Raw genomic sequence first — 12,876 nt, 5'->3', positions numbered from 1 at the left:
CAGTGTATATTTTTTCATTTGATAAAAGGAGATATTGTAATATGATTTCATAATTTTTTTTATTTTATGATTTTTTTTAATGTGGATATGATATGTGATAAATGAGACCAGAAATAGTATAAAGAGAAAAAAGAAATCGAAAATCGAACAACGAACAACGGAAGAATACGGAAGTTAGCACAAACTCCAAAGTTTAATCGTTTATAAACAATGGCTCATTTACTTCACATATAATGTTACAGCATGAGACTTTTAAAACATTTCAATCTTGCAAAAAATTCATCAGATCTAACTAAAACAGGTTGCCACTATTTCCGAAAGCACTTTCTGTGAAAAAAAATCCCACAAATATTGTGACATCGCGCCATATCCCTGCCCCCCCCCCCTCCCGGCACGCTAATACCAATAATGTTGGTTTTGGTAGTAATGAAAATGATCATACATGTAATAACAATGATAATAATATGTCAATTTATATATCGCTATAGAACTATGTGCATATACTCAACTGCGCTTTGATACGTGGTATCATAATATATAGTTACCCCGGCCAGTTTTTTCTCCAAAACTGTGTACAAAACGTACATAATATTGTGACTTTTTGCATGATCAGCCCCCCCCCCACACCCACTTTTTGCTCGTAGCGACCGAACGAAAAAAATAAATCACATTTTCAAAATTTTTCATCTATAACATGCGTAGATGAGGGCATTTAACGATTAAGGACTGGATATCAGGAAAACAATTGTGTTTGTACTCTCTCCAGTCGTTTTTTTTTGTAGCGATATTCTCAGAATTTTTTTAAATGGTATGATAGAACGTGACAGTGGATGGAGTTTTAATGTCAATGACATCCTTTGAAATATTTCAAAGGAATGTGGTGACCGGGGAGAACATTATTTTGTGAAGTTAAAGGGGTGGTCCAGGCTGAAAAAATTTATAGCTTAATACACAGAGTAGAATTCACTGAGCAAAACGCTGAAAATTTCATCAAAATCGGATAACAAAAAATAAAGTTATTGAAGTTTAAAGTTTAGCAATATTTTGTGAAAACAGTCGTCAGGAATATTCATTAGGCGAGCTGATGATGTCACATCTCCACTTTCCGTTTTCTTATGTTATTACATAAAATCCTGTTTTTTTTCATTATTTCATACTTGTGTGAATAAAATGTCTCCCTTATAATGAAATAAGTTGCAGCAATAAATATCTAATGCACTAAATCAGTTGTCAATCCAATTTTTCTAGTTCTTGGAGGAAAAAATTGAATAAACCTAATTTCATATAATAAAATACAAAAGATAAAGTGGAGACGTGACATCATCAGCCCACCTAATGAATATTTATGACGACTGTTTTTACAAAATATTACTAAACTTTAAAATTCAATAACTTTGCTATTTGTTGTCCGATTTTGAAGAAATTTTCGGCATTTTGCTCAGTGAATTCTACTCTATTTATTAAGCTATAAATACTTTCAGCCTGGACCACCCCTTTAACCCTTGCATTTGGAGCACTTTAAGAAATTCCAAGATGTATGTACATGTACATCTGTAACATCGTTAAATTACTAAATGGGATGCTCAACATGCATATAGGCTGCAAAGAATACGACCCAACGATCACTGCCCTGTATACAATGGGACAGTGCGTATCAAAAAAGTTTACACTTAGAAAAAGTCCTGTAAAATTATATATTTGTAATATCCTGAAGATTTTTCCACATTTTAACATTGGGACAGATCCATTTAAGCAAATGACGATGTAACTGTCGAAAAATATCTCCGCTTGAGTGAGCACCACTTACTTTTGGAAAGTTAGTGAAAATGATTTGCGCAGAACTTGAAAATATTTATGCGAATAAAAGTAGACCTTAATCATGAAGAACACGTGGAATTTAGCTAGTAAAATTCATTTGATGTTATCTTTTGCCTTTTTAAACTTGTTTCCTTGCCCAAAGCACTTCGAAGAGTGCATTGCGCCCAACCCCACTCCCTCACACACCGAGGCTATCTTGACAATATTTGCTTTACACTGAGCTGTGATTTATTACATGAATGGCTAAGGCTTCATTTTATTAATCCTTGTCAAGCTTGGGAAAAGTGTGGAGGAAACAAGTAGCAAATTAAATATGAATTGTAAACCCACTTTAATGACACAAACTTAGTGAAAAATGCTGGAGATGTCTGATATAAACTTAAGTTCACATCCCGTTATGTCCTCAGATCCAGCTGGCACCCAAAAGGGTAAAGGTTGTGCTTACTAAGTGTTGAAATTTCAATTTGGGTAGAAAATTGTTACAAAATGCTGGAATGTATCCGATTTATTTCAATCGACTAAAATGCAAGGGAAATGTGTGAGAAATGTTTCGCAGGGTAAGTTTCAATTTCGCCCTTTCCCCTTGACACAGCGTGAAAACCGGCATTTCTGCGCAAACAGATTTCTGCGAGCTTTACAAAAATGGACAGTGCTCACTCAAGTGTAATATTCTGTCAAAACTTTTACTTTCATTAGATAGATGAGACCTAAACCCAAGATTATATTGAAAAAATACCCACATGTTGTATATTTTTTTATTTCCCAGGGCTTTTTCAAAGTGTAAGCTTTTTTATACGCACTGTACAGTGCGTATCAAAAAAAGTTTACACTTTGAAAAAGACCTGGGAATTAAAAAATATACAACATGTGGGGGTTTTTTTCACATACAATCTTAGGTTTGGGTCTCATTTATCCAATGAAAGTAAAAGTTTTGACAGAATGTTACACTTGAGTGAGCACTGTCCATTTTGGTAAAGCTCGCAGAAATCTGTTTGCGCAGAAATGCTTGTTTTCACGCTGTGTCAAGTGGAAAGGCGAAATCCAACTCACCCTGCGACACATTTCTCATACAATCCCCTTAAACTTTTACTCAATTGAAATAAAACGGACACATTCAAGCATCTTGTAACAACTTTGCCGCCCAAATTGACATTTCAACACTTAGTAAGCATAACCTTTTTGTGCCAGCTGGATCTTAGGACATAACTGAATCTGAACAAAAATTAATTTCAGACATCTCTAGCATTTTTTCACTAAGTTTTTATAATTTAAAGTGGGTTTACATTTCATTTTTCATTTAATACTTGTTTCTCCACACTTTTCACAAGCTTGACAATGATTATCAAAATGAAAATCAAGCCTTGGCCATTTCATGTAAATTACAGCTCAGTGTAAAGCAAATATCATCACGATGGCCTCGGTGTGTGGGGAAGTGGGAGTGGGGCGCAATGCACTCTTTGAATTGTTTTTGGCAAGGAAACAAGTTTAGAAAGGTAAAAGATATCTTCAAATCAATTTTTCTAGCTAAATTCCACATGTTCTTCATGATTACGGTCTACTTTTATCACATAACTATTTCAAAGTTCTGCGCAAATAATTTTTCACTAACTTTTCAAAAGTGAGTGGTGCTCACTCAAGCGGAAATATTTTTCGACAGTTATATCGTCATTTGCTTAAATGGATCTGTACCAATGTTAAAGTGTGGAAAAATTTTCACGAAATTACAGATGTATAATTTTACAGGATTTTTTCAAAGTGTTAAGTTTTTTTTGGTACGCACTGTATAACACAATACACAGAGAATAGAGTCAATTCATGCTTCTCCCATGGGGTGGGGCGGAGGGCGGGGGCGATCGCCAAGAAAATATTGAGGATGCGGCAAGCGTATCGATTTGCCCTGCCCAATAATTTTGATAAATTGAAAAAATTGTTATGTATCTATCCACTGCAAAAAATGTGTTTGAAAAAAAAAATCCAAAAGCGTCACAAAACCATCAAACTTTGACATGTTTGACATAAAAATACTTAAACATATAACATTGTAATTTCTTAAAATTTGTGGACATTGTCTCGCCATCCGAAACATGGAACGGCGGCACTCCTGGCTCTAAACTTCATGTTTTTAATAAGTTTAGTCTCGATCATGGAGTATATAGCGACAGATTTATCCTTATGTTCTTTATAAAAAAAGGATCCTAAAGAATTCGAAAAATTCGGAGCGTTTTTGACGAAACAGGAAGAAGTTTAGAGTTAAAACGTAAATATATAGCATTAGTATTGTTATATTCGTGATGGATGAAGTATACAGGGAGGTCCATTTGAAAAAAAAGTTGCAAGGCAGTCTACTTTATGCAGGATATCATTGACTTCCCATCACACTCGCACTTTGATAGAGCATTAATGTATTCTGCACTCAGATGTTATTTTGCGAGGGAGCGTTTAGTAACCGAGCGGGAAATTTTTCGAATTTGAGTAGTAAAATCTGTGATTTTAGAGCACTTGACGACATGAATAAGATACTGCCTTAAGCTATACATATATACGCATATAGGGCCTACACATATATCTAGTGGTCGGATGGTTTTTTTTTTTGGGGGGGGGTTGTCCAACGATTTTTTATGGTTTGGTGGAAGCGTCGTGGTGTAGCGGTTCTGACTCTCGCCTTGTAATCAGAGGGTCGTGTGTTCGAATCCCACCATGGCCTAGCGTCCTTTGGCAAGGCGTTAATCCACACTTTGCCACTCTCCACACAGGTATTAAATGGGTACCCGGTAGGATGTGAAAGACTATATGTAGTATGCATAGCTATTGAGTCCAAGTTGGAACTCTTGTTGAAATGCTCCTCAGGAAGTGGAGAAGGTGCATACATTGTATGCGGGCATGCAAGGATCCGATGACCGGGGTAATAATATGTCTGTAAAGCGCTTAGAAACGTCGTTCCGATGTATTAAGCGCTATATAAATGCGGAATATTATTATTACTGGTGGGGCTTCAGTCCAAAAAAGTCCCCCCCTTAAAACCGTGTCTGTTCATTAGTAGATATTAAATTTGTCAAAATTTTATAGTGTGTGATGGCAATGGTCTGGTGGCAATGGTGATTTTTAATGGAAGAATGGACAATTTAGAAGTATGTTGCCTATTGATGTTGTAAAGTTGATTAAAACGAGTAAACACCTTGGAAGTTTCAGGGTTATTGATAGTGGGATGAATTTGGATGTTGATTGATATTGCTGATGGTGGTGGTGTACAGTTGCTACTGGTGTCAAGTTATATTGGTGTTTATTCATTTATTTATTGATCTATTTATTCATTTATTTATTCATTTATTTATTTCAGTTATTTATTTATTTATTTATTCGTAGATTTATTTATTTATCTATCTATTTATCCATTCATTTGTTTATTTATCTATTCATTTATTTATCTATATATTTATTAATCAATTAATTTATTTATTTATTTATTCATTATTTATTTATATATCTATTTATTATCTATCTATTTATTCATTTATCTATTCATTTAACTATTTAACTATCTATTTATGTATTTATTCATCTATTTATTTATTCATCTATTTATCTATTTATTCATTACTCAATTCATTAATTTATTTATTTATTCATATATCTATTTATTTATTTATTAATCTATCTATTCATTCATTCATTTATTTACTTATTTATTCATTTATTTATTCATTCATTTATTCATTCATTCATTTATTTATTTTGTATTCTTTAAACAGGACAGCCCCGTCACTATCCAGATACTGTCACACTTTGGGGCCCTGTAAAACATGAAAAATAACAAAATACACGCGTATATACAATGTAAATGGAAAATATATAATCATAGATGTGACCAGATGGAACTCTCAGATTTACAGCGTCCGATACATGACTCCGATTGCTCAGTTAATTGTCCGTGCGATTGAAATTTCCAAAGTAATAGGTTTACCAGCTGTTCTTTCTCTCCCCTTTTGAAATCACCTTTGCCTTTTTGTCCCCTAAAGGTAGAAAGTGCCCCAGGTCATGTAGGTTTGTCTCCATATTCCACCCCCTCCGAGATATCCCATTGCTTGGTGTTGTTGTTATTGATCATGTTAAAGGACAAGTCCACCCCAACAAAATCTTGATTTGAATAAAAAGAGAAAAATTCAACAAGCATAACACTGAAAATGCTGACAATGCTGAAAATTTCATCAAAATCGGATGTAAAATAAGAAAGTTATGACATTTTGAAGTTTCGCTTCATTTCACAAAACAGTTATGCACATCTCGGTCGGTATGCAAATGAGGAACTAATTACATCACTCACTATTTCTTTTGTATTTTATTATATGAAATATGAAATATTTTTATTTTCTCGTCATTGTCATGTGAAACGAATTTTCATTCCTCCCTGAACACGTGGGATTCCATTATTTCAACATTTTGTGCTTCAGGCAAGGAGGTCCTAATTGTCAAATTCGTAAAAATTGAAACATTGTATAATTCAAACAATAAAACACAAAAGAAAAAGTGAGTGAGTGACATCATCGACTCTCATTTCGATGTAACTGGCTCATTCATATCACTATTTTGTTAAAAATAAGCGACATTTGAAATGTCATAACTTTCTTATTTTACATCCGATTTTGATGAAATTTTCAGCATTGTGCTTGTCTGATTTTTCTCTATTGATTCAAATCAACATGAGGTGGACTTGACCTTTAATAACGATTTTGATTGAGATGTTTATCATAATTTTAGAGGATTAATTTCATTTATTGTGGAGCGTTGTGGCCCAGTGGATAAGTCCTCTGACTTTGAAAGAGAGGGTCGTGGGTTCGAATCCCAGCCACGGCGTAATTTCCTTCGGCGTGAAATTTATCCACATTGTACTGCACTCGACCCAGGTGAGGTGAATGGGTACCCAGTGGGATTAATTCCTTGAATGAATGAGCGCTGAAAGGCAGCTCGAGCTAAAGCGGGGATAATAACGAATAGAATATTTCTATATAAATGCCTATTGTTATTAATATTATTATCTTAATGAAAGAAATCTTGGCATGCAAGGTTTATTGTAGACATGGTAGACATCCTTTTCTTTCCCCTTTTCTATAAAGAGGATACTCAATTTTAATTGGTGCTTTTCTGTTTCCTCTCTCACGCTTACTTTGGTTTTGAAAAGAATAAGGACTTCCGACGATTAAAAACAAGTGCTAAAATATTTCTCAATAATGAAAGTTATCTCTATATCGGTCCAACCAGCAAGAGTTTCGAAACCTTCCGAAACATTTTGTTTGAAGTGGAGACTGCTGCCCCCTTTCTGTCTCTTTCTATCTGGTTTTGAAGTATAAAAGCAGGATTTTCTTTTGAATGTGTCAGACACTTTCGATGTTCGTATTATTTTATTTTGATACAACTTTTTTCTTTTGCAAAATGGTATTAAGTGGAGCTGATCTCATCCCTCCTTTCGAAATGATACGTAATTGTGAAAGTCTACTTAAAAGTCAAGATCAATTCATATATACTTGACACTTTCATTGTTTACATTATTATATTTCTTTTGTCAAAATGATACACAATAATAAGTGGGATTAGTTAACCCATATTACGCATTTTTTCGTTATTCTATGTACAGAAACTACTTTTTTAATGTATAGAAATTAACTTCCTTTCGAAATGAAACGCAGCGATAACGTGCATGGTTTTTATTTCGGTGAAGACGAACGCAAACCATATTTGTCAGTTTCGTTGGAGATATCTTTATATTTCACTATTAATTACCCCTCAAACCAGAATGACCAGATTTGGACAGTCGAAATACCGAACACTTTAAAATTAGATCAGTTATATAATGAGCCAAACATTTTTCATAGGGCTTGGAGTAGATGTTACAATTATTTAAATAAGAATTTCGAGCGAGCGAGGAGAGCGAGCAAAAATTGTGTGAGAGATATTGACATACTAAACGATTATATTTTACCTTTTTCCATTTTACTTATATGCATACTAAGAAAAACATTTAATGCTTGAATAGTCTTACACAAAATGTGTTCGAAATCGTGAAATACGGGAAAAAACGGCGTCGCGAGAAGTTTTATTTCGGGACAAATTGCTGAAATATATACGGGACTGTCCCTTGAAATCCGGGACGTCTGGTCACCCTGCCTCGAATCGACAAATTCACAACGTACTGGTGGGATATTTTGGATGGAAAGGAACTATTGCCCCTCAAATTTTCACATTCATGAATTAAAGCGTGACAATTTTATGAGATTTTAGTTATCTCTAGAGCTTTCAATGACCCCACTGGAAAAAAAAGCTTTCGAGATTTCGTGGGTCATCCTGTGCAAGCCTGTTGTTTATTTATGCTATTTTATAAATTAAATTAGATTTATTTATTTCCGTTCAAACAAATGATGTAATCCAAGTACAGTGTAAATACATGTTCAAAATAATATATACAGTTCTATAACATTTCATAACAAATATTGAAGATAAAATTATCTGAACGGAGGGACTTGCCAAGAAAAGCAGAGCTTGTAAAAAAGAGGCAAGTCCCTAAACTTAGTTCCAATACTAATTAACATAATATACAAGAGACGGATGGTAAACGAAATTAAATTTCATAATCTAGAAAATACCCAAATAGAGCGAATAAGCGATAACAAAAAGTGGAAAGTAATTTGGATAATAATTGTAATGATAACGATAATAATGATATTTTTTATAGAAATTATTAGAAGAAGGGAGGCAAAGGAAGAGAGAGGGAGAAAAGGGTGGTGCAAATAAAACTGAAAATGAAAAGAGGAACGTGACAGATGCACAAATCATAGGGCACTGTAGTGACATTATTTAGATTATACAATATTAGACAAATTTATTGATAATTAAATGTTAGATGTAAGTACGTTTAGTTACAGTTATATATTAGCTTGAATTCCAATACACTGGTCCAGAAAAGACGAAAGAGTTTTTTGCTAATGGTACACAGGTCATAGGGCACTGTAGTGACATTATTTAGAATATATGATATTAGACAAATTTATTGATAATTAAATGTTAGATGTAAGTACGTTTAATTACAGTTATATATTAGCTTGTATTCCAATACACTGGTCCAAAAAAGACGAAAGAGTTTTTTTTTTTGCTAATAGAGTACGGGTTGGGGGTAGATGATAACAATTACGTTGTCTCGTTGGATAATCATGTATGGAGGAGTTTTTACATAACATGTTTGAAAAAACTGTGGGGAGATCATTTTTATTTAGTTTATGAATAAATTGGGCGAGTTGAAAAAGATATAAATCATTCACTTAAAGAATATTTTTTTTGGAAAAAAGGGACGTCTGTGTGTGATCTGAAATTAGTTTGAAAAATTATTCTAAGGGCCTTCTTCTGCAACAACAGTATCCTTTGTAATTGTGTTTGGATTGCACAACCCCATGCCAAAATGCCATAATTAATGTATGTTGTGGCGACTTCCGAAATAAAACAATCGGTTAATAAATAAATCAATCAACCAATCAATCAATCAATCAATCAATTGCAAACGACATACAACCATACCCATGATAACATTTTAAGTAAAGATGAAATTTAAGGAATAATTAGTTTCAAACTGATTCACAGTCCTAAGTTTATTTCGAGAGTTAAAGTCCGGAGGAATTCGTAAACACTTCACTCATTTTCTTATTCTCATTATTTACCACAGACTCCCTTATTTTAAAATATAAAGAAAGTAACTTTCTTACGACAGTGCACGAGGATATTCATTTAAAGCAAAAAGACAGACACGAGGGAGAGTCATATCAAAGTGTGGTCGTAATGATGATTAAACGTGATAAAAGACATTTTCACAGTTTGGCAGCTAAATATTTCTATGAGCATGTGCGGATCTCCCCAGGGAAAAAATATCGAAATTTAAATACTTGACAAAAGGCTTAATTCATTTTGACAAAGCAAATCTTGGTATAATGTAAAGATACAAATACACTCGAAGAAATATTGGGTAAAAGTGCTCCATGAGGGTAATTATGTGTCCAGCCAACAGTGGGCATTTCTTTTGGGCATTTTTATTCATCCAGAGTGATGAAAATTTTGCCCATTCAGAAGTAATTGCTGCATATTTTTTAAACCTAACTGGACAATATGCTTCCGCGCATTGGGTAAAATACTGCCCAAATTGGTTGGACATAATTACCATCGTGGCTTCTGCTGGTTAAAATTTCATTTAATATTTCTTCAGTGCATAGGGGGAAATACTATGTATAGGAATAATCAAACAGAAAGTACAACTACTTTCTTGAACACATTTTTTAACAAACGGAAGGAATCTAGTTGTTGACTGTCTAGACTAGAAGAAATAAGAAATTGGCAATTTATAATCAGAAATATTATTCTTTTTCATTATTATCATTATTTTGTAATTGCAAGAGCAGGTCATAAAATGTTGCTAACCAAGGAATTGAAGTTGAAGGGGAGTCATGGATGAAGTGTTGCATGAATCGTGACTTCCAATGACCGATTTGTACTCTGTTTTATCAGGGCCCTGTCTCAAAAAGAGTTACGATTGATCCAAACAATCGTAACTCTATGGAAATCCATCCGTGTCATAATTTTTTTTCTACAGGAACTTTGTAAAATGTCCTTTGTAATCAAAGGAGATTACACCGAATTGCCAAGAAATCAATGAATTTATGGAAATACATTCATATCTAGATTTTTTTTAACAAAAATGAATTTTATATGTTGACTTTGCTGGCTTTCCATAGTTGTGATTGATCGGATCAATCGCAACTCTTTGTAAGATGGGCCCCAGATGTAAGGATTTTGATAGCTTCTAACAGTTGTCATTGAAAATCACTGATTATCTATTTTATGAAAATACTCCCTTCACTCAGCCGCTGTCTTGGAAAGTCTAGTCACATGGTATCTGAGTTTTCTGGTTCGATAACCTACGACGGAAATGGGTGCAGAGATGTACAGAGTCAAGCGGAATTGGACATAGTCTACAGGCACAGATCCTGATTGAAACTTTGTTGAACAAGTAAAGTGTCTCCACGCAAAGACTAGCACATACAAAACTTGGCTGCAGACCCTTACAGGACAAGTCCACCCCAACAAAAACTTGATTTGAATAAAAAGAGAAAAATTCAACGAGCATAACACTGAAAATTTCATCAAAATCGGATGTAATATAAGAAAGTTATGGTATTTTAAAGTTTCGCTTCATTTCACAAAAACAGTTATATGCACATCTCGGTCGGTATGCAAATGAGGAACTGATGACATCACTCATTATTTCTTTATTATGAAATATTTTTATTTTCTCGTCATTGTCATGTGAAATGAAGTTTCATTCCTCCCTGAACACGTGGAATTCCATTATTTCAACATTTTGTGCTTCAGGCAAGGAGGTCTTAATCGTCAAATTCGTAAAATTGAAATATTGTATAATTCAAACAATAAAAAAAAGAAATAGTGAGTGAATGATATCATCGACTCTCTCATTTGGATGTAACTGGCTCGTTCATATAACGATTTTGTTAAAAATAAGCGAAACTTTGAAATGTCATAACTTTCTTATTTTACATCCGATTTTGATGAAATTTTCAGCATTGTGCTTGTCTGATTTTCTCTATTGATTCAAATCAAAATTTTCTCTGAGGTGGACTTGACCTTTAACTCGAGTGAAAGGTTTGCACAGCAGGCTAGATTGGACCCGGGAAGATTGGGGCGGGGGAGGGTGTCCGAGTTGGTCTCTTCCCCCTTTCATTTTTTTGGGGGTAGGATGGACATGAACAGCTAATGTACATGCAAATTCTCTATATTGGTGGTTCTAACATTTTTTTTTCTTTTGCCCTTTTTGTAGGCCCCAGGTTTGGGTTTTTTTAATGTGCGCACCCCCCCCCCCCCTCAATCTGCTAAATCCTGAATGCCTTCCTGGAGTAGAGTTCTTGAACCATTTTCGTAGAAGTAAAGCTACAAGAAAAAAAATGTCAAAAATATTTGTTTGGACAAAAGATGACCTCTCTAGATGGTGTGTAAAATCAAAAGTGATTGAAATAGAACATATCTCACTCTCAAAACAAAATGAAATAGGCCTTGAATCCATTATCTTCATTGGAAATCTACGGACATTGTATTATGCTATTATTAAAGTATTGTCTTTGTTAATGTTATCATTGTACTATTGTAACAAAAAAAATGTCCTTGTCAAATTAACGAAGTTTTCTAATAAATTCAATTCAATTCAAATTACGAAAAAGACACTTTACTGTACCGATACTGAATTCGGGCAAAAAAAGAGTAGAATTCCGATTAGTTGACCTCCCCCATTAAAGATATAAAGAAAATAACAATTTTTGTGGCTTGCGCCTGTAATTCAAGGTGTGGGGAAGTTGCAAATTGATGCAGAGGTTCGAGGTTCGAGCCCTGGTCACGTCTTTCGGATGGATGGTGACGTTAAGGTCGGTCCCAGACGTAAATAATCTTATCTGATTGATACACTTCTGACAAAACTCAAATACACCCCCACACACACACAAAACACACGAGATATCTCAAACGACTCTATAAGTGTCCGGTCGACGATTTTGATTGCAACTCGTTCGTTGGAAACAAGTTTGCGATGGAATTATAGATTCCCATTGCGTATTGACATGAGCGATGGGCTTGTTGAAGGTCAAAATGTTGGAGTAATGGAGACACTTATTTCCATGCCTCAAAATTGTAGATATGATTCTTCGTCGTCGTACACAATTAGTTTTCTCGGGAGGGTGGGAAAATGAAACAGATAATGCCAAAGGAGCACGCTACTGAGCTGACAGACAGAAGGGGGTTTCAGATTCAAATAAAGGGCTAGAAATGGGCACATCTGTCTGAAATAAATATGAACAAAAAGCGGAGTAAACCTAATGAAAAGATATATAGAGAGAAATGGCAATCTTGTTTTTTAATCACAGGAAAATTTGTATACTGTTTGTACTATGTGACTCATGAATGTTATCACAAATTTACATGTAAATATCCACAATGTCTGCCTTGAGAATCAAGCAACACTTC

This window comes from Lytechinus variegatus, chromosome 19, assembly GCF_018143015.1.
Source record: "Lytechinus variegatus isolate NC3 chromosome 19, Lvar_3.0, whole genome shotgun sequence".
NCBI classification, from domain to species: domain Eukaryota; kingdom Metazoa; phylum Echinodermata; class Echinoidea; order Temnopleuroida; family Toxopneustidae; genus Lytechinus; species Lytechinus variegatus.
Note: the sequence above shows the minus strand (reverse complement) of the source record.